Consider the following 23,579-nt stretch of genomic DNA (forward strand, 5'->3'; position numbering starts at 1 on the left):
TCTCCCTTTCTCCTACCTCCCACCCCCTTCCTCCCTTCTACTCTCTCTAAAAAATAATAATAATAATAATAATCGAAAAAAAATCCTTGTGTGAGGATTAACAAACAACAACAAAGAAAAAAGTAAAGGAAAAATCCTGAAAGAAGCCAGAGGGAAAAACACCTTATTTGTAAAGGAGCAAAGACAAGAATTACATCTGACTTCTCAGAAACCAGGCAATCAAGAAGAGATTAGAGTAAAATATTTAAAGGGTTGACAGAAAAAATACCCACCAAACTAGAATTCTGAACTCTGCAAAATTATCCTTCCAAAGTGAAGGGGATATAAAGATCTTCTCAGGCAAATAAAAACTGAATGTGTTGCCAGTAGACCTCTCTTACAAGTAATGTTAATAGAAGTTCTTTAGAGAACTTCTCTTGACCTGTAGATACAGGTCAAGAACCTAGATCTACATAAAGAGATATTTTCCTTATTCTTAACTGATGTAACACATAATGTTTGTTGAAAATAATGACAATATACCCCATTATGTATGTTTATGTGTATGTAAACATGTATGTGTGTGTACATATATATAAGAAACACATATAAAATAACACATGGGTCAAAGAAATCTCAAGAGACATTTTAAAATATATTGAATTAAATGGAGATGAAAACAATTTGTTGAAATATGTGGGATGCAGCAAAAGCTGTTTTTAGAGGAAAATTTAAAACAATTGAATGCATATACCAGAAAAAAAGAAACATCTAAAATCAGTCATCTAAGCTAACACTTTAGCAAGGTAGAGGAAGAAGATCATATGCATTCAAAGAAAGCAGAAGAGAAGAAACAAAAACCAGAGCAGAAATCAGTGAAATTGAATACAGAATAAATACAGAAAATTAACAGAAAAAAAACATCAAAAGCTGGTTCTTTGGAAAGTTCAATAAAGTCTACCAAGGCTAACTAAAAAAAAGAGAGAAAAAAATACAAAATATTAATATCAGGAATGAAGAAGGAAAAATTACTACAGATCCCAAGGGTGTTAAAAGGAAAATAAAATAATACTATGAACAATTCTATGACCACAGATTTGATAAACTACATGAAACAGATCAATTCCCTGAAAGACACAACCTGCCAAAACTCACACAAGAAGAAACAAACAATCCGAAGAGGACTATATATCTATTTTTTTTAATTTGTTCAATAATTAATAATCTTCCAAAGCAGAAAGCACGAGGCTCACTTGGGTTCACTGATGAATTCTCCCAAACATTTAAGGAAGAAATTATACCAATTTTCTATAATCTCTTTCAGAAAAGAGGAACAGAGGAAACACTTTTTAACTCACTCAATGAGACCAGTGTTACCGTAATATAAAATCCAGACAAAAACATGACAAGAAAACGTCAAAAACAAACAAAACATTTTCAGACTGGTATCTTTCATGAACAAAGAAGCAAAAATCTTCAAAAAATAATTTAATTCCAATTTAATACAACAATCTGGAAAAAATTATACATGGCAATCAAGTGAGATTTACCCCAGGTATACAAAGCTGGTTCACCATTAATAAATAATCAATTCATGTAACCTATCACAACAATGGGTTAAAGAAAAAAAACATGATTTTTATCAATAGATGCTAATAAAGCACTTGACAAATCCAACACCCATTCACAATGAAAACTGTCAGTAAAATAGATAAGTAATATCTTGAGAAAGAATATTAGAAAAACACCTACGGCTAACATCATGCTTAATGGTGAGAAACTAGAAACTTTCCCACTAAGATCAGGAACAAGGCAAGAAAGTTCCCTCTTATCAGTCTTTTTCAACAATATATTGGAGGTGCTACCCAATGCAGTGAAACAACAGAAAAAAATGTAGATGGATTTCCCAACACTGTACTTAAATTTCTAGCTAATTCAATAAAAAAGAAAATGAAAGGTAGGTAAGTTGAGAAGGAAGAAATAAAACTATCTGTTCACAGATATGATTATCTATGTAGAAAATATGAAAGAACTGACATTAAAAACTCCTGGAACTAAGGATACAAGGTTAATATACCAAAGTCAGTTACTTTTCTATATATTCTAGTAATGAACAAGTGGAATTTGAAATTCCAAACACAATGCTATTATTTGCATTAGCACCCCAAAATAACAAAATATGTATCAGATCTGTAAAGACCACAAATCTAATGACAGAAATCAAAGAACTAAATAAATGAACATTTTCAATATCCATGGATAGAAAGACTCAGTATCGTTAAAATGTCAGCTCTTCCCAACTTAATCTGTAAATTCAATGAAATCCCCCCCCAAAATACAGCAAGTTAGTACATACCTACAAACTGATTCTTAAGTTTATATTCAGAGGCAAATGACCGGAACAGTCAACACAATATTGATAAGAGAACAAAGTTAAAGGGCTGACACTACTTGGTTTCAAGACTTAGTATAAATTTACAGTATCAAGACAGTATGGTATTGGCGAAAGAATAGACAAGTAGATCAATGGAACAATATAGAGAACCCAAAAACAGACTCATAAATATACTCAACTGATCTCCCCTTTGAAAAAGGAACAAAAGCAGTACAATGGAACAAAGATAGATAAGTCTTTTCAACAAATGGTGCTGGAACAACTGGATATCACATGCCAAAAAAATAAATCCAGATACAGACTTCATACCCTTCACAAAAATTAACTCAAAATGGGTCACAGATGCAAATGTAAAACACAAAACTATAAAATTCCTAGAGGATAACATAGGAGAAAAAATATGTAGATCTTGGATTCAGCAATGACTTTTAGATACAACACCAAAGGCATGATACATGAAATAAAGAATTGTTGAGCTAGACTTCATTAAAATTAAAATATTATGCTCTGCAAAAGACAGTGTAAGGAGAATGAAAAGGTAGGCCACAGTGTGGGGAAAAATATGTGCAAACGATTTATCTGATAAAGGACTAGTATCCAAAATATACACAGATTTTTTTCTTCAAATCCTTAAGAAAAACAGGGTGTTCAATTGAACAGAAGAGAAACACTAAAGTAATCAAGACTACTAGACGTGGGTAAGGAGCTGGATAGAATTCCTACAGCACCAAGGATGGCCACACTCCCGTCCTCCACCTGGCATGGCCTAGGCTGGGAAGTTTGGTCCAGGAGCCCCACAGAGGAGTGCAGATCAAATCACAAACCATTTAGTCAATCTATTGCATGTAGACGATCTTTAGGGGCAAGGAGTATCTTCTCTCATCAGGAACACCATTGCAGTTGGAGCTGGAGTTTATAACTTTTTTTGAATATTTTTATTGATTTCTTAGAGAGAGAGGAAGGGAAAGAGAAAGAGAAACATTGATGTGGGAGCAGAACAGCAATCGGCTGCCTCCTGCACACTCCCAAGCAGGGATCAAGCCTGCAACCCAGGCATGTGCCCTGACTGGAAATCAAACCAGGAACCTTTTGGTGCATGGGAGGACACCCAACCAACTGAGCCATACTGGCCAGGGCTGGAATTGATGACTTTTAAGTCATGAGACTTAGGCCAGTGCACAGACTTCCCTTCTGGGGGGTCCCACCCTCCTCTTCAGGAAATAACTCCTTCCAAGGTGATTCCCGAAGGTGCTCATCCACAGACACAATGTGTCCCTCAGTTGTAAACATGTATCTGGTTCCAAACTTGTGTACTGGGTTCTCCTCATCAAATAGCAGGTACAAGTACTTGGAATTCTCACTGAGGAAGAAGCTCTCCATCTGGTCCTCCTTGGACTTGTCAATGATGTGGTACAGCGAGGCGTACTTTGGTGTACTTTTCCAACTCTGCAGAATATCCATTCCTACATGGACGTAGAAGGGATTCTTGATTGCCTGGTAGAGGAAGTACATTCCACCAACTCTGGCCTCAGTGGACAGAAGAGCACCTAGGGGGCCTGCAGCTGCCAGCTGTACCTCTCTGAGAGGGCCCTGAATGGCTTCCATATGGCATAGTACAAGGCATACAGGCAGATGGCCTCTTCCACATCCCCTATCAGGACCTGCAGCCAGGGGAAGGCCTGCAGATGTCAATCCACCTGTTCATCAGCTGCCCACTGAACATGTTCACATTTTGGGGGGGACAAGGGGAGTTTCCTCCTTCCCCCCGTTACAGGCTTCCTGACCTCTTCCTAAGTAGTTCTGAAGACTCTGAAAGGGAGTGTTAAAAATGTCTAGGTCTTCTTTTTCTCCAAAGAGAATGTAAGATTTCAAGAGGTATTCATAGAAGGAGTCCAGTCCAGCACCCAAGCCACTCTGCTTCCCAATCCAACGGCCAGTCTGAATGTTAACAACATTGCCTAATAATGCCGTGTCATTGCTCCAGAGGTTACAAAGGGCTTTCACTGCACATCTGGCCACCCAACTCAAACATGGAATCCCCCAGTAGTTGGCTCAGGATCCCCAACTCAACCAGAAGGGAACTAGCTCCAGCCCTGCAAGTCTCATTATTGCTGTCAGGAGGAAAGTCTGTCTTTAGATTCACCCAAGGATAGGGAATTCCTGTCTCGGTGTTTCCAAAAGCAGGGAAGAGCCCCATGGCCAGGTCGTGAGCCCTATGCAACAACAATCCATTATCATAGTCTTTAATTGTTATGTTACCAAAGGGCTGCCTGAAGTCAATTATTATTTTGTGGGCAGAAATGAAGTTTCTCAGGATACTTAACTGTGGCCTCAAAGATTTGGATGGTGGAATCTTAGTCAAATGAAGCTGTGTTGATCACTGACTGCTTTCTGAAACTCCAATGAATTTCCCATCACTGCAAGTGTATCCAACACATCAACGTCCATCGGTGACTAATTCCCCAGACATCACTGATGTTCAGATTAAAAGGGTCTCCAGGGCAGTGGATGGGGTTTGAGCTCGTCCTGCATAAAGGCCATGTAGTTGCTGAAAACGAACATGCCCCATGTCAGGTCGCACGTTTAGGCACACATCTGCTGCAGGAAGGTGCCACTCTATCGCTGCTCATACTTGCCTCCGCCGCCTGGTTGCCCAGTAAGTAGCCCCAGAGCTCTGGCCAGCACAGGCTGGCACAGCCCCCACGCCCCAGGAGGCCTGGGGCTGCAGCCACTACAACCCCGCCGCCCCCAGGCATACCAGCCAGCCCGAGGACCCCTCAGGCACTGGAAGCCCAAGCTGTGCAGGAAATGCTGGTAGAAACAAGCCCATGCTGGGTCCAAAGTACACAGTAAAGGCCAAACCGCAGGAACAGCAGCCCCAGGAGGACTGTTGCATGGTCGCGGGAGACAGGGCATGCTCCCAGAGCACGGGACCCGGAGCCGGCTGCCCCACCCACGCCCTACACAGAATTCTTAAAACTCAACAATAAGGAAACATGATAAAAAATGGGACCAAAGACCCTGCCACCTCACCAAAGACACACAGATAGCAAATAAGTATGACACGATTCTGCATATCACATGTCATCTCATTAAAACAAGGAGATTCCACTACACACCTATTAGAATAATAAAAATAAAGAATATTGATAACACAGAACTCTGGTAAGGCTGTGGAGCAACAGGAACTCTTTCATGGCTTGTGAAAATGCAGTCACTTTGGATGTCAGCTTACCTGTTTCTTACAAAACTCAACAATACCATACTACACACAAATAGCTCTCCTTGGTATTTACCCAAAGGAGTTGAAAACTTATGTTCGCATAAAAATTGCACACAGATGTTAATGACAGCTTTATTCATAAGTGCAAAAACTTGGAAGCAAACAAGATGTCTTTCTGTAAGTAAATGGATCAACTGTGATGTATTAAGACAAAGGAATATTATTTCTAAAAAGAAATGAACTATCAAGCTATGAAAAGACAAAGAGGAACCTTAAATGTATATTGCTAAGTGAAAGAAGCTATACACTGTATAATTCCAACTGCGTAAGACCATATGATATTCTGGAAAAGAAACTACGAAGACAGTAAAAACAGCAGTTGCCAGGGGTTTAGTGGGGCAGGGATGAGTAAAAGCACAAGAGATTTTTAAAGTAGTGAAACTAACTCTGTATGATGTACTATAATGGTCGATACATATCATTGTACATTTGTCCAAACCCAAAGAATATACAACACCAAGAGTAAATCCAAATGTAAACTATAGACTCTAGGTGTTAATTATGTATCAATGCAGGTTCATCAATTGTAACAAACGTACCATTCTGGTGGGGGATGCTGAAAATGGTAGAGGCTGGTCAGGCCATGACTCTTGCTCAAAACCCTGCAAATTATCTATTTCATTCATGGTAAGAGGCCAAATCCTAAAGACTCAGTTTTTGAGGGAAAAAAAAGATAAAATGTATATAATATGCTTCTAAAGAAAATCTGTAAAAAATATACAACATGATGTCATCATGGCTATCCCTTAGCAGCAGCGTTAGAGGTGACCTTTATTTTCATCTTTTATAATCACAAGCAACACTAAAACTATCTAAAATGAAACAAAGCAATCCAAGCTCTAATAATAAACACTGAATAGCAAAGATTGATCTAGCTCTTACTATCTGCTTAATCGATTTTGTGTATTTGGTTAGAGGTATTAAATTTTGATAATAATCCTGCAAAATGGTGTTATTCCATATTACAGATGAGGAAACTAAAATTTCAAGAGGTTAAAAGTGACTTCCATCACTTGTAAGTAACTGAGGATTTAAAACTCATGCTGATATAGGTCTGCTATGTGACTTAAATAGCTGTGACAAGAAAGGAAAAAAAGCCACCGTTTACCCGCAGTTTCATTTATGTAAAAGAATATTTGGAGTAAATAGTCTCTAGCAATTACATTTTTTCATTTTTGTACAATTTTATAAGTCTAAAATGTAAGCTCATAGCATCTACTGAACAAACAGGAATCCATGATCATGACTCCCCTCCCGTAGAGAAACAAATTTCAAAACCTATGATCCTATTTCACAAAGTAAAGATATCTACCTTGACAACATATCCTTTATATAATGCCCAGTACCCCTCAGTCCCTACCACCGTCAAATGTTCAGCAACTCAGTACACTTCATGGAAATATACTAAAACTTAGGAGACACTTTTTAACTATGAGCAATACTGGTTTTAAATAAACACCATGGTTCTCATACAGTGTGGTTTAAAAATAAAGGAAAAACAAAAACATGCCAGTATAAGGCCCTTATAAACCTACAAATCATGGTCCTTCCTTGGAAGAAAAAATAGGCAATGGTAAAATAAAAACAATCATCACCAGACAAATTTTAATCATCATGAGACAAAATATAACCTGTAAACTTTCATTTCAAAAGTTGTAATGAATAAAAGACTACAGTAAAGATGTACAGAATTCATTTCCCACTGATATTAGGAAATAGGCATGGTTAAGAATTTTCAAGTTTCCAAGGTCTAAAAACACAAGCTACTCTAACACCACTTATCCATGTAGGTCAGTAGCTTCTACACGGGACACACTGGAATGAATTGAAGACAGTATCCACGACTTCTTAAGCAGAAAAAGGAATACTTAATGCATATACAGTAAATCCACATGCATTCCCCAAAAAATGTATTATGGAACTTATATGGAATATTATGGACTACGTATAATCTCAGTAATGCTGGTGTCCATTGGAATCTAACAATGCAGAAAGGAGTATCAAGGGTCAATCACTTAAAACAAGTAAGTTAGCCCAGCCGGTGTGGTTCAGTGGTTGAATGTCAACCCATGAACCAGGTGGTCACGGTTCCATTCCTGTTCAGGGCACATGTGGGGGGTTGTGGGCTCAATCCCTAGTAGGGGGTGTGCAGGAGGCAGCAGATCGATGATTCCCTTTCATCAGTGATGTTTCTATCTCTCCCTCCCCCTTCCTCTCTCTGAAATCAATAAAAACATATTTTTAAAAAAAGGAGTGAACGCTTTTTCATTCCATAGGTATATTTCATGGAGATTCCATAGATAAATTTAAAACAGCCACAAAAACACTCTCTTTGCCCTCTAAGAGTTGATGACATCTACTAAAGAAGAAGACACGCAGAACTGGGTATCAACTTTACATTTAAAATTTTCAGGAACTGTGTGAACATAAGCTGAATATGTGTGCTTTCCTTTAACCAAAAGATTAATGGGGGCCGGCAGCATGGCTCAGCGACTGAGCATCAACCAGGTCAGGGCACATGCCCGGGTTGTGGGCTCAATCCCCAGTGGGGGGCATGCAGGAGGCAGCTGATCAATTACTCTCGTCATTGATGTTTCTATCTATCTCACTCTCCCTTCCTCTCTCTGAAATCAATAAAAACATATTTAAAAAGATTAATGGGTATTGACTATTTTCTTCTTCACCCAGAAATCTCAAACTATAAGGTATTTCTCTTAAGCTATGCATTTCAATTTTATTAAAAAATGTACATTTTTAAGAAAGTGTACACTTCAAAAACACTGTAGTGTATTATGTGCATAAAAATTAAAAGCATGGAACTTAGGCAGTTATAGGAACCTGAAAGAACACAGCACTCCCTTTGAAAAGATCTACACAGATTATTAATCCTTTCTGCCTCAGATTGAAAATAACTAACATGTTGAGAAACTCCCAACATGAAACAGTCCATCCATTATCAGTTAAATCACATTATTAGGAAACTGTCTTTTGTATAAAACAAATATTTACATCCCTTCTCCTTTTTAACTACCATCCATTGATTCCAGTTTTATTCTCAGGGACGAGATCTAAGTTGACTCCTAATATTTTATGAGGCTTTCAATTATTTGAAAATAGCTTATATTTTTCATTCCACTCTTCTCCAAGCTCAACCTGACAAGTTCCTATGACTTTTTCTCATCTTACCTTGCTTTCTAAATATCTCATCATACTGGTATATTAAGAATTTATCACAATGGTTATATATGTATGGGAAAAAATAATAACCTTTTAGATATGGATGTTAGGTGATGGACTCATTCATAGCAGAGTGATTCACTGCCTTCCCTTTAATGTGCTATCTATTCTACAATTATATTCCATAATGATGGTCATAAGAGATGCTAAATAATTTGCACTTACTCATTCTAACTCATTTGGTTTTGCAAAAAATAAATGTAGTTTGTAGGTCCACATACAGACTCATTAACTTCATGAGTACAGTGCCCAACCAAATGTCCTAAATAACCAAGAATAAATTATCACAACAGTTTAATCTATCTTTCTTTAGGTAAAATAGATTTAGCAGCCTAATTCAATTATAATTACCACCACAAAAACAATATTTAAAAAACAACAACCTGGGACAAAGATAACTAATTAATTTTGGGTGACAAGGACATAGATGACTGATAACTTCTTTGCATTTTTCTCTCTTAAATTTCTAATTAAAAGAGCAACTCACTCAAAAGTTTAAAAAAACCTATTTCTTGCCAAGACCCTGGTGGCTAGCATGGGAATCTGAACAATGTGCTTTTAGAGAAGCTTTTTCACTGGCCTGTTGGTGCTGCTCGTATTAATGAAAGGATTCTGATTAAAAGCATTATTAGTCTTACCATACTCCCCGAAAGAGGCAAATTAAGTATTTCTCTTCCAACACACATTTGCTATATTTTAGAAATCAGTACTGATACTGGTATCAATGATTCCTAAAAATAATGATGATGTTCCCAAATAAATTATTTCCCTTAATGTAGATTGAGACACATAGTGGAGAAAAAAATCAACAGTGGAGAGAACACTGAGTTAGTCATGAAGCCAAAGTTTCTGCTGAGACTGACATGCAACTGTAATATTTTGGGCAAGTTATTTTATCACTCCAGGCCTTAATACCCCTCATCCAAGAAATTAGAGACAAGATACTACTTAATCAAAATCCTTTCAAATTCTAAATAAATCTGATTCCACGAAATACCAAGACTTGTAAAATTATCCCAAGTAGTCTACCGTAAATATATGTCATATTATTATTTAGTATTTATCCTATAGTATTAACTTTATTTTTATTGATTTTAGAGAGAAGGATGGGGGCGGGAAGGGGGGGGGGAGAGAGAGAGACTTGTTGTTTCACTTACTTATGCATTCATTGGTTGCTTCTTATATGTGCCCTGATCAAAGATAGAACCTGCAACTTTGGCATATGAGGACAACACGCTCTAACCAACTGAGCTACCCAGCCAGGGCTACAGTATTAAGTTTTAATGTTTCTTTTCAATGAATTAATTAGAACTTCTACTACTGACATTAATAGGAAGCTAACACTTCATTATTTGCTATGTGCAGACACAGTTCAATGCTTCACATGGATTACATTTAATCCTCACAATAACCTTCCAAAGCAGGTATAATTATTATCCTCATTTTACAGATGCAGTTTTTCACAAGTCCAAGATCACAAAACTGGTTAAGTTACAGAGCTGGGCCTTCAACCTTGGCAGAATGAATTCAAAAGCCCCCACAAAGGTGTACAGAATAGACTTGTTCACCAAATCTTCAACATCAGAACTAAGGAACACTCTAAAAGCCTGAACAAAATATATAACAGAAACAGTCCTTCACACAGAAGGGAGTATAAAAATTGGATTTAAATCTACCTTACGATATTTATTAAGCTTTATGATCTTACGTACATCACTTAATTTAAGTCTCCTTGCTAATTTCAAATATGGGACAAATAATGTCTCCTTGCTAATTTCGAATATGGAACAAATAATATCAACTCAAGAAACTATTGCCAAAATTAAAAGTAAAAACATAAAGTGCTTAAGTGTGTTTAGCAAACACATAGCATTTAATGGTTATATAATAGTACTGAAATTATGAAATGAGTGTACTTAGAAGAGGCATATAAATAAATGTAAATCTAAATACTATATATGTTTATGTAGTATATATTTAACTATAATATATAAACCTCTAAGCAATTTGGATTCATGCTTAATGAATTAATTTACAGTAGCCATATCACCTATCCCTACCCTTTAACTATATCGAGGGGGAAAGAAGCCAGAATAAATAAAACATTCTCAGCCCAATGTCTCCCCAAAATATATATGCATATACTCACATACCACCAATGTCTAGTACACTGCGTTACGCATAGCATGCATATAATAAATATTTTTGGAATGGCAATTACTTTTCTGTTTTAAGATAACTATACCTACTATTAGCCAATAATCTTCTTGAGTATTAGAATTAGATTATGTCCTGTCCTTGCCAAAAAAACAACAAAACTGATGGAAAAGGCAAGTGTACAAAAGGAATACTATGGAGAGTAAGTAGAAAACCTGGACTCTGGACTGAGAAGGTCTGAGTGTATGTACCAACTCTGTCACTTTTATCTGGATGTTATGAAAAAGACTTTAAACCTTCAGTTTAGTTTTCTTCATCTGTAAAATAGGGTTAGTACCACCAACCTTACCCTAATGCAAATGAGCACACCTAGTACCAGGGTAATAGTTTCTAAATATAATTTCCAATAAATGGAAACAGAGTTCCTTGGATAAATAGGATAACTCTGAAGCTGGGGCAGAGAAAATATGAGATGAACCTGGAACATCTTGTGAAGCCAAAACAGAAGTGCTCAAAAAATAAAGGAACATGTTAAAAGGGCACAGAAGTCACCTTGATGGGCCCCAATGGCCAAATTTGGGACAAAGGAGTATCAAAATGATGATAGCAAAGAATTACAATCCATATCAACAAAAATGCTTAAATAAATAAATGTGGGGGGAAGAGAAAGCTTGTCTATAGAATTTTAATTAATAAAAGTAAAAGAAATGATGGCAGTAAAAAATCATCATTTGCAAATATCACAACTGTTGCAGGCAAGAATCAACAAATGTCAAAAATAGCAGTAAGTATATAATAGGAAATAGGATGTTTTTTACATAGTCTCGAAGAATCTCTCTTCAGAAGATGCTTATTATAAAGATAATTTACCAGCTGAGAAACCATCTTAGCCAAATGATCAAAGTTCACATTATCAGTATGGGAATATATCAATATCATGGACTTCCTGATTTGAAGGATGAGGTTATCACTTCACAGCAAATAATATTATATCAATGTTAATTTCCTGATTTGGCTATGTAATTTAGAGGTGAACATTTTGGAAAGCCAGTTGAAGAACATATGGATATTCTTTGTGTGTTTTTCCTACTTTTACATAGGTCTAGATCTAAAATTGTTCCAAAGTGAAAATAAATATACGTGTATATATCCACATACATATAAATATTCTGAAGGAACACAACAATGTAAGGAAGACTAGCTTATACTTATTTTTTCAATAACTCCACATACCTTTGAATGACAGCTCTTTAGCATATAATAGTGAAAAAGTTCTCAAGATTACCCAGGCTGGTAAGAGGCAATGATTAGCCTTTTTTCCAGCATATTTATACAATTCCTTCACAGCTTCTACCTTGACCTCTCACCCATAAAAATTTCCAAGTTTTAGCACAAATAATTGAGAGGAAAGGGAGAAAAATTCTATTCTATAAGTTTATGATAATTTCTTTGTGGAGTTTGAATCCTTCCCCTAAAATGCCCCTTAGTCTTCCAATCAGAAATCTAGGCTGTTTGGACCATTGATGCAATTTAGGATGACAACCACCTGGTTTAATTAGCTACAAATTACTCATCTGAAAACTCTTGCTTAGTGAAAAAAATAATTTAAAAGATTAAAGCCATACACATCCCATAAATAAATATCATTCATATATAAAATTTTATTTACAATACATAAATGCTAAAGTTATAAAAGGGCTAGGTTCACAATATTCACCTGATCCTTAGCTCTAAGTTGTTGACACTAAAACCTTTTACCCTTCTTACACAATCTATCCTGTCATATAAACTTCAAAGTAAATCAAAGACAGTTAAGACTCGATCTACTTTGTCCGATCACAAGACTATTGAACTAGATGTAAAGTTAAACATAGCTCATAAAGATGCCTCTTCAAAATGAAGTAATTTTTACTTTCAATAGTTTTTCTCCTCTTCTAAGAAAATTCTATTTTCCCCTAACAAGAAATCAATATATCCAAGTCCTTCATTACCAAAGAACCTATCATTTGGTTCTAATATCAGATTGAGAACTCCTTGAGGGCAAAGATGCAGGTTTTATTCATCTACATCCCCAAAGCCTACCCTCTCTTAACAGCTGGAACACAGTAAACCTCAAAAATGTTAGTTCCAATCCTTCCTCTGGCATATAATAAATGCTCAATAAATGTTTGTTGTAGTTATTTCATTCAGTATCAACATTAATAACTGCCAAACCTAAGAGCAATGTAAAATCTGGGAAACGGAATAAATCTGACTAATAAGAAATGCTGCAACATCCTGATCTCCATCTGTTTAGCTGCTTGTATCAGCCAACCATTCCAACACATATGTGATTGATCCTTTTGTGCCCAGTGCACTGAAACATTTAACTACCACTAAACTATGCAGCACACACATAATGGATATGAATCAGAAGACTTTTGCCTATGAAAAGGCCTAAACACTGTTTTTAGAGAACCTGAACACTTTAACATCTGAGTTTAGATGATACCTTACACTTTGGCAAGAAATATGGATAATTAGGTATTCATTACTAGGTCTAGCACTTTGTCACTTCACAATTATTAAGCAAATAAATTCTCATCTACACTAGAATTATAATTTTAAAGTAATATTTTATCTTAAAAAACTCAGTACTTAAAAAGTAAAACAAAAATCATTTGTTGAGCATCTAGCAGTTGATAAAGATGAATGGCTTAATAATGAACTACTTCAAGGACCTTACCTAGAAATGTAAAAGGAAAAAATTCCACTCAGTTCGTGATTTATGCACAAAAGCTTATGTGGAGATTAGTATACATTAAAATCCACTCCAGAATTTTTTAACCACTTAACACATTTAAAATATTCTGTAAAAAAAGAATTAAATTCAAATAGAATTATACAAAGAAATAAAGGATAGTAAATTATTTCACATTTTAATAGTAAAAAAAGAGAAAATTCAAATAACAAATTATTCCAAAAATAATGAACTATATAGGAGAGTAGGTCAAATTACAAAATACTAGGAGCCAAAAATGCTAGAATCATCTTGAGCCACCTTACTCATTCTAGCAATGAGGAATCAGGTTTTGCAGGAGATCGCTTTTTTAAAGGAATACTACCCAGTGGACCATCCTAACACACAATAATATAAGGATAGAATGACGGGCACTCACCATCGCAAGCACATAAAGGTCAAGAGACTGGTAGGGGGAGAGGGAAAGAGTATGAATGCACATTCAAACACAAATATAAGATTATTTAGAAAGCCGGACTCTGGAGCCTAACCTGACCAAGTATTAATCCTAACTCTGTCATTTATTAGCATAACCTCATAGAGCCTCAATTTCTTCATTTATAAATGGATGTAACAATATCTACCCAAAAGGGTTGTTGCGGCATTAAAAGAATTTATTAATTCATGAAAAGAATGTAGAACAGTGTCTGGCACATAGTAAACACTCAAAAAATTTTTGGTAAAAATCATTATCTGTTATAGAAAATGCAAATCAAGACCATCTTGAAGTACAATTTTATACCCATTCTTTTACATTGCTAGTAGAAGGACAAACTGGGACTATGTTGGGATACAATTTGGAATTATCTTGTAAAGTTGGAAATTCACAACATATCTTGCAATCCAACTATTTTACTCCTAAATATATACTCAAGAGAACATTTAGCACATATGTATCAGAAGCATATTATAAAAATGTTCATAGTATTAATGTTCACGATGGCAAATAGCTAGAAAGAATTCAAACACTCTTAGACAAGAGTGGTAACTTCACACAATGGAATAGTATATGGCAGTGCAAATGAATAAAAAAGTACACCAAAAAAATTGGATACATCTTGGTAACGTACTGAGAAAAAATATATAAAATTCCAGGAGTTGAAATATAAGTAAATATATTCCTTTTATAGAGTTCGAATATATTTAAACAATGAGATACTGTTTAGGCATATATGCATGTAATAAAACTTTTTTTAAAAAATAGGAAGGGAATGGTAAACACACAACTAGGTTAGAGTAACCTCTGAGAAGTCCAGGGAGTACGAGAGATGCACATTAGGTAGATGTTAGTTCTCACTAAGGTCCTGATGCTTGGATTGTACTGTGACTGGGTACTTGTCAAGTAAATAAAATATTAAAATAATAGACTTCAGAGGTCTATACATAGACCAATGACAGCATAAACCAAGATAAAGATTAATCCAATTCTGCATACCAGAGGGTGTTTTAATTTAATTTAATTTAATTTAATTTAATTATAGTTGACATACAATATTATATTAGTTTTAGGTGTACAAACATGCTGATTCAACGTTTATATACTTATGAATTGATCACAATAATTCTGCAACCATACATAATTATTACAATATTATTGACATATATATTCCTATGCTATACATTACATTCTGTGACTTATTTTATAACTGGTACACCAGACATTCTTTAAAAAAAGGATTGAGGATTAAGTATAATCTGTTTTGGAGTGAAGGATTAAATAAAATAATTCATGTTTGACATACAGCAAAATGCTTAATGCAAATGCTTTGCTATCATCCAAAATGTTATCGTCAGAAGTTATTAGAGAATAAAACACATTTTAAAATTTAAAATCAAATCTTACTCTAAACCAACCTCTCTTCCGTTTTTGCCAAAGCAGAAACCTTACCTAAAAAAGACAGACTGCCTCAGCAAACTAGTGGCATAGTAGGGCTCTTGATTCCCTACCAATGCAATTCTCCTCCTACTAACTAGATAGGTATGTCACCACTTTTTTTGTTTTGACATTTACTACCTTCATCAATATTCTGCTGTATATGTGTACCACGTATATTATCAAAAAAATGTTCATAAACAGAAAGGTTTTAATCACTACAGTCAATTTAAAATCCAAAACTATCACAAGCCATAAATACACAGTAATCAAAGATTTTAATATAGTAAAAGTCAAACAGTATTGGCTTATCTACCAGAGACTGGGATTGATAATTATTCCTTCCTTATTAAACACACACACACACACACACACACACACACACACACACACACACACACACACACACACACCCCCCATGCGCGTGCAGGTAAATAAACAACTTAATTAAAATGCAAAAAAGTACTGAAAAAGAAATAACTTGTCAATTTAACTTAATGTCATGTCTTTGATAAAACTAAAATTATCTTACATACCAGGGCAAGTTACATAGTTTGGAAAAAGCGGCACTACCTCAAGCTAACTCCCTAATAAAAAAAAAAATTTTGAACTTTCTTCAAAAACTGGCTAAGATTGAATAGAAAACATGTCATTGTTTCCAAAAATTTTCTGGAATTCAAGAATTAGAAACACTCAGTATCTGTGCCATCTAAACAAAAATCACTAGCCGCACATGGCAATTTAAATTAAATAAAATTAAAAAGTTAGTTCTTCAGTCCCTCAAGCTACATTTCAAGTACTCATTAGCCAAATAGCCACATATCAGCTACCATATTGGATAGCACAAACAGAACATTTCCATCATCACAGAAAGTTCTAATGGAAGTGCTGCTTTCGACCATCAAGGATTCTAACAAGGCCCAACTGGTAGGAAATGGAAATAAGAAAAATTTCAACAGGAAAAAACCCCACTATCTTTCAGTAAAGTAATAGGAACATTTTGAAAGAACTGTGAAAGAATGAATTAAAAGCTGGTGGTAAAAATATTTTTTCTTTTTCTACAATTCCTTTATAGTTTGATGATTCCAAAGGTTGGAGATGTACTAAAGCAAGTTGGACTCCCTCCCCAACTAAGAGATTATTATTGCAATTGAGAAACAGACTTAAAAGCTTAGAAAGAAAATTAAGTTAAGATCCCTGGCCATGTAGCTCAGTTGGTTAGAGCACCATCCCAATAGGCCAAGGTTTCAGGTTCGATCCTCAGTAAGGGCACATACAAGAATCAGCCAATGAATGCATAAAATAAGTGGAACAACAAATCGATGTTTCTCTCTCTTGCTCCCTTCCTCTCTCTCTCTTGCTCTAAAATCAATTTTAAAAAAAGAAAGAAAAGAAGATTAAGGGACTGGGGCCATATGTGAATGCATATTGCCAAACATTTATTGCTTATTGTGTACCTAACACTGTTCCAATATGAGCCTACAGAAACTCTTATAATTACCTTACCTTCATTAATTAAACAATAATGAAAGCATGTCCAAATAATGGACAGAATATCAGAAATATCTAGCTTTTAAAAATAAAAGATCTTGTATAATGAATTCTCATTTTCCATCCCCAGATCACTTCAAAATGTGTAGGGTCTCCCCCTGTCCCCTACATGATCTCAACATCCTTGTAAATGTATTGTTTTGTTGCAACCAATATTTTAAAAGGGAATTTTCTAGTTCAGTTGATACACCACCCAAATTTTTGGACTGATTTTAGCTATGTAGATATTTTTCAAAACTTCCCAATTTGTAGGTTATATAACCTATGTAGGTATTTTACATAACTTCCCAATATGTAGGTTATATAACCTTTTAACTTAGCTAATACCTCTTATACAGATCTCATTTATCTCCCAAAACAAGCCTAGACATTTCAAATCTAAGGTCCAGTTCATTTTCCTCAGCTTTCTTTCTCTCCCTAAGGTTTTGCTATAACTTTTCCTTTATCTGTCTGCCTTTTAAAATTCCAATCCTCTAGGAAAAAAAAACATTTTCCCTATAGGTAAATCAAAACTCTATAGATAAATCCATTCATATATAATTTTTCTTGCAAAAGTAATTTATAAATGGGAAAAGATTACTGTCTTCAATAAGAGATGCTCACATATGAAAAGATCTGCTCTAAGTCACATAATTAAATGGCAAAACTAAGGTAAGAATCTGAGTTTTCTTTTCTACATAGCACTGCAGATTTCAGAGTGCCAATTAGCACAACTATTTGTTCAAACACAGGTAATTCACTATCTATATAAACTGTATTATTTACCTGAAGTTTTTATAGAAACAACAAATTTTAAATTTAAGATCCCTTCTATATCTTTGCCTTTATAATATTTTTAATATAAAAAAGTACACAAAAGAAAATTTCTTCTATAGGTATTTTCCATCTTCCAAATTTTTACAGTGTGATTATATTGTTTTTATCCATCAAAAAGTTTATATTAATCTTTGCTGAATCCGTATGTTCCTACTTTTTGTTTGAAAATGGCAGTCACTATAATTACAATCATGCCCTGGTCTCAGGAGCACACCCTGGATGTATCCCAAAATACTGCCTCTCTCAAGAGAGTACACTTCCAGGAATGTGCAACATGGGCTATGAACACATAATGCCCATAATGCCATAAGCATAAAAATGCACAAAGATTTTGTGGTTAAAGAGCTTTCCAATTTTTCCTAATATAAGTAATTAAAAACATTTCAAATGGGAAATACAACTATATTATTGATTAGAATGCAATATTCACATTAATCTTTGAGACAGTTTACTAGATTTCAAAATAATTCTATGCTTTTTAAAGGCTGCTTTTGGGAAGCATTCCCTTATCTTTTTGGGCAATTCAGTGAAGAAATCTGCAAAGCAATGACACAACACTTCTCTATATTCTAGCTATACAGCAACTCAATCCAAGTTCCCCTGCAATTCCTCACAAGTCAACCTTGAAATGGACTCTCCTGAGGATCCTATAACTTTCAGTATTACTTCTTATTTCATGAAATAATAAACTGAAGCCTAGTACACATTATACAAGTTCAAACTGATCTGCTATAGGGTCTATATGACATCAAATACATTCTCTTTCTTTTTGGCTCACTTAGAAGCTAAGTTTGCTTGACTCAATTATCAAGAAAACTAAGGTGGTTAGAGGCTAGCTTGTCTCACTCATTCATCTCCTATGTCTCCTCTTCCTTTTAAAAATTATCATAATACAGTTAAAGAATATCTTATTTTGATATATCAAAGTTATTTGTTGTATGTTAATTTTTATTAAGTTAATTAAGTTTGTGTTTTGGCTCGAATAACCCTCAAGAAAAAAGTATATACAATTTTTAATCATCATATTTTTTAAGTTCCTGATTTATGTTCATTTAAGATCTTGATTGAGACTTAATTTCAAATTCATTCCTAACCCAAGTTTCAGTAATTATGTATCTAAAGCAGTTATTTTTGAATTAACAAATTATAGTTTTAGAATAATGAGGCTAAATATCAGGCTACATTAAAGTATAAACAAGGTTTTGCTTTAGTTGCTGATGACTATAAAATGAACTAAAACATAAGCTACAGACTAAATCAAGAGCAATGAACTAATAAGCAGATCTAGCCTATTTTACTTATCATTAGGATCCCTATGAATAGATCTAGCCTATTAATAGGAATTCTAGTTTGATTACAGTTGCAAAAAATTAAGTATCTAAATCTTTAATAAGCTGAAAAAAATTTTCCTCTCCCCTTCTCTCCCATGTAAGTAGATTTTTGCTCTCCATACAATATTTGAAAGTTCTTGCGTTCAACTGAGAAAGATGACTTTTTCCATTGAAAATACTGGAGAGACGTCAAACCTACTTATACTTCCAAAATGTGCTCAGTATTAAAACTGCTTTCATTAACAAGCTCCAGAACTATATACTTTCATAACTAAATAGTCGTATCAAATACCAAACAAAGACTGGCTAGAGCTAGTTCTTTGCCTAGCACTTGTTATATGCTCCTTACTCAATCTTTGCTCAGAACATGGAAGAAAATGTTCACAATATAGATTTATATTATTTTCTGCTTGTTGGAATTATTAGATTTTAAGTTTTTCTGAAAAGTTGCATTTTAACATTTAAACTAAAATACAAATTTTCCAGCAGGTCAAATCCTTTTTAAAAAATAACCCTACCAGCAATGGCCAGGTATTTCAGTTGGTCAGAGTGTCATCTGATATGCCAAGGTTGTGGGTTCAATCTCTGGTCAGGGCACATACAGGAAGCAACTAATGAATGCATAGATAAGTGGAACAACAAATTGGTGTTTCTTTCTCTCTCTCTCTCTCTCTCTCTCTCTCTCTCTCTCTCTCCAAAATCAATAAATAAAATAAAAAAAAAAAAAAAAAAAGTAATACCCTACCAAAAAGAAAAGTAAACCTACCCCTCAGGCTAAGTGAAAGCACTGATTATATTTCATGAGCCTTTCTTCTCAAGAATTAAAAGTTATTTTTAATATTCTCTTATCTCTAATCAAAAGTTTTATTAGTGAGGGGAGGTTACATTTATCTTAACATCTCTCTGAAGTACTGACACATTATCCTGGTTTTACAGATGGAGAATCAAGCACAAAGACAGGTTACGTGATTTGCCAAAGTCTTAATGCAACAGTCAGCAGTAACCACAGGATCATGTTAATTGTGAACACCAAGTTACAGAAATTTAGTGAATTTTGTTTTGAAAAGGCCTATCTAACCATTAAGACTGGAGTACCCAAAGAATACAAAACCTTCTGCCAAAGACAATATAACTTATTTGGATAAAGTCAACATCTTGGTTAGTCTTTCAGAAAGCTTAAAGTTCTTAATAAAATCCAAATTTGGATAATTTATTCACAACGTCTATCTTCCCTTCTACTTTCTAATTCCTAACATCTCTCATTCCTGACAGGGCCATTATTATAGGAGACCCAATCATTTCCAATATTCTCAACTCCTCCCAGATAAGCCCTTCCCTTTTCTCATCTTCCTCCCTGACGCCCTCTTCTTCAACTTCCAATTCCAAAATTCTTATTGCTGTCTCTTTAAATTGTGGAGGCAGATGTCAGCATTCATACTCCCACTCTAAGCTGCTCATCCCACACGCACATTAAATACATTGGCCTTGGCTCAGGATTCCTCTCCACCTCAACTCCTAATACCAACCCAGCAAACTGAACAGCCACATTGTTGGCCTTTTAAAATATCCTAGCAGATCCTGGCTCCTCTACTCCAACAACCTGTTTTTACTTTAATCTTCCCTCATATGTTAGCACTCTCGAGTCTGTGTTCTCTGATCAAAATCTATCTTTACATTTTCCCCACTTCCACTCTGTGTGTCCTTTAACTTTATCAAAAACTTCCAGACCCTCAAAACATCTGTCAATTCTATTCATCTACCTATCCCTCCAAGCTTAATTTCTTGTTTAAAGTCAAGTCTTGCCATAACGTGCTTAAGGCACAGTAGTATAAGCACCGCACTGTGCAATTTGAATCAGTTCTACTACTTACTCCCTTGTGTGGCTGTGAACAAGTACTAAAACCTCTCAAGTCTCAGTTATCTCTATCTGTAAACTATGGATAATACTTGGCTCATGTGGTTCTTAGAAGGATTAAATCTAGCACTGTGTCTGATAAGCAGTAAAACAGTTTGACAGATTCCTCTTTTCTAGGCGTCGCTCTACCAATTACCCATCTTTCCTTAAATCTTTTTTTTTCTTGCTTTCTAGAACGGACATCATCTCATTCAACAAATAGTCTCAACTCCCAGCTTCCCCTTAAATGAGTAAAATCTTACTCTTTGCTTTCTCCATTTCATCACTTCCCATTTTGTCTTTAAAGCTTTCTCTCTGAACTCTCCTACCTTTCAAGACTTTTCTGTCTTTTGGCGTCTCTTACCCTTAAAAAGGCTGCTGTTGACTATTCAATTTTCCATTTCTACTTAATATTATCCTTGGGTAATTTTCCACTAGCTTCAACTATTACATATGCTGAATATGTCACCTCTAACTTAGCCTTCATAACCTTCTTTGGGCACCAAACCTATAATTAAAACACCTTATGGGACATTTTATACCTTGACACCCACAAATTTTAAAAGATCAAAATTGAGTTATTTTCCCCTTAAAAACCTTCCCTTCCTCTTCCCACCTTATTTAAAAGCATCACAGCAGCCCAAATTTAAAATGTTGAAATCATCCCACACTCTTCCTACTTCTCTCACATCCAGTCACATAATCATATGCACTGGAAATCTGAACTGCCTTACAAATTCATCCTCGACAGTTCCAAATGAACTATTTCCAGCTGTTCTTCACCTTATTACATCTTCCTCCTCAATTAGAGTTCACTTTCTTCTTCTTTCTCTCCCCTCTAATCACCTGTACAAAGGAGCCCTAGTATTCAACTTTCTATACAAATTTAACATCACTTCTTCACTTAACATTATGGTTCCCCACTGCCTACACGATAAAGACTGGTGCTTTTCATGATTATCCTTACTGGCCTAAGAGTTGTGGTGAAGAGGGAGAGAAGCTCAAAGAACAAATTTTCTTTTAATGCTTAATCTGAAAAATTTAGGGGAATTCTGTTCAAAATTAATGTTACCAACGTGCGGAACAGTTAAATAAATTTCTCTCAACTTTTAAAAAAAATATGTCTTTATTGATTTCAAAGAAGGAAGGGAGAGGGAAAGAGAGAGAAACATCAATGATGAAAGGCATTGATTGGCTGCCTCCTGCATGCCCCCTGCTGGGGAACCAGCCTGCAACCCAGGCCTGTGACCTGACTAGGAATCAAACCTCGATCTCCTGGATCACAAGTCAATGCTCAACCACTGAACCACATCGGCCAGGCTCTCTCAACTTTTCAAAAAAAAGTCTTGAAAAAGTTTCCAGGAGCTTCTGTCGCATTTATTTTGTGGATGTCAGGCTCCAGGACTAGCCATCACCTTTGTCCCAAGATTGCTGATACATAGTTAAGTACAAATCTATACTTACAATGTGGCCACCAAAACCTTTTTATCTCCCACCACTCCTCCAAACATAGTTATCCAAAAAGCTATTGCTTGTCTTCAAACCTTCTGTGCTGGCTTGTTTTATTCCCCACCCCCTTCTTGAAATACCTTTCCCCTTTCTATCTCATCTCTAGCTGACTCTTAAACTAGACGGTTTCTTTTCTGAAACCGTCCTTCACACATAACTCGCACCTTCCCATCCACCCCCAGACAGAATCACTTTCTCCTACAGCTTTGAATAACTTCATAAGCAGAGCACTCATCACATTTCAAAGGGATCTAGTTCCCTTGTTGGACAGTGAAAGCAGTTATCAGGTTTTACTTATCTTTGTATCTCCAAGGCTAAGGAAAAGTCAAGAGCAAAGGAGGCGCTCAAACATCGCTGAACTTAATTCCTTTTTTTTTTTTTTTAAATATATCTTTATTGATTTCAGAGAGAGGAAGGGCGAGAGATAGAAACATCAATGATGAGAGATCGACTGCCTCCTGCATGCCCCTGACTGGGGATCAAGCCCCCAGGGCACAATCCAGGCATGTGTCCTGACGGGGAATCGAACCATGATCTCCTGGATCATATGATGTTCAACCTCTGAGCCACACCCAGCCAGGCTGAACTTAATTCTTGAAGAAAGAGTTACTAATGCTATCTGTCCTGAAAAACTATTAAGAAATCCATACACATAATTCAGCAACTAAAATTCTGAAATGCTTTCACATATTATTAATGGGGCAATCTCAAAATAGCAATGTAATTAAAAATAAAACAGTAAAATAAAAATGTTTGGTGACTTTATGCCAAAGTT

General features: G+C 35.3%; 1 protein-coding gene and 1 pseudogene across 1 annotated transcript in view; both read right to left on the bottom strand.

Annotated features, from left to right (window-relative positions):
* Nucleotides 1-23,579, bottom strand: part of SPRED1 (sprouty related EVH1 domain containing 1) — a 104,861-nt gene that overhangs the window by 74,437 nt on the left and 6,845 nt on the right. The gene's annotated exons all lie outside the window — the stretch shown is intronic.
* On the bottom strand, nucleotides 3,094-5,046 carry LOC107542986 (ER degradation-enhancing alpha-mannosidase-like protein 1; annotated as a pseudogene).

The sequence above is a fragment of the Miniopterus natalensis genome, chromosome 1 (assembly GCF_054644295.1).
Source record: "Miniopterus natalensis isolate mMinNat1 chromosome 1, mMinNat1.hap1, whole genome shotgun sequence".
Taxonomy (NCBI): Eukaryota; Metazoa; Chordata; class Mammalia; order Chiroptera; family Miniopteridae; genus Miniopterus; species Miniopterus natalensis.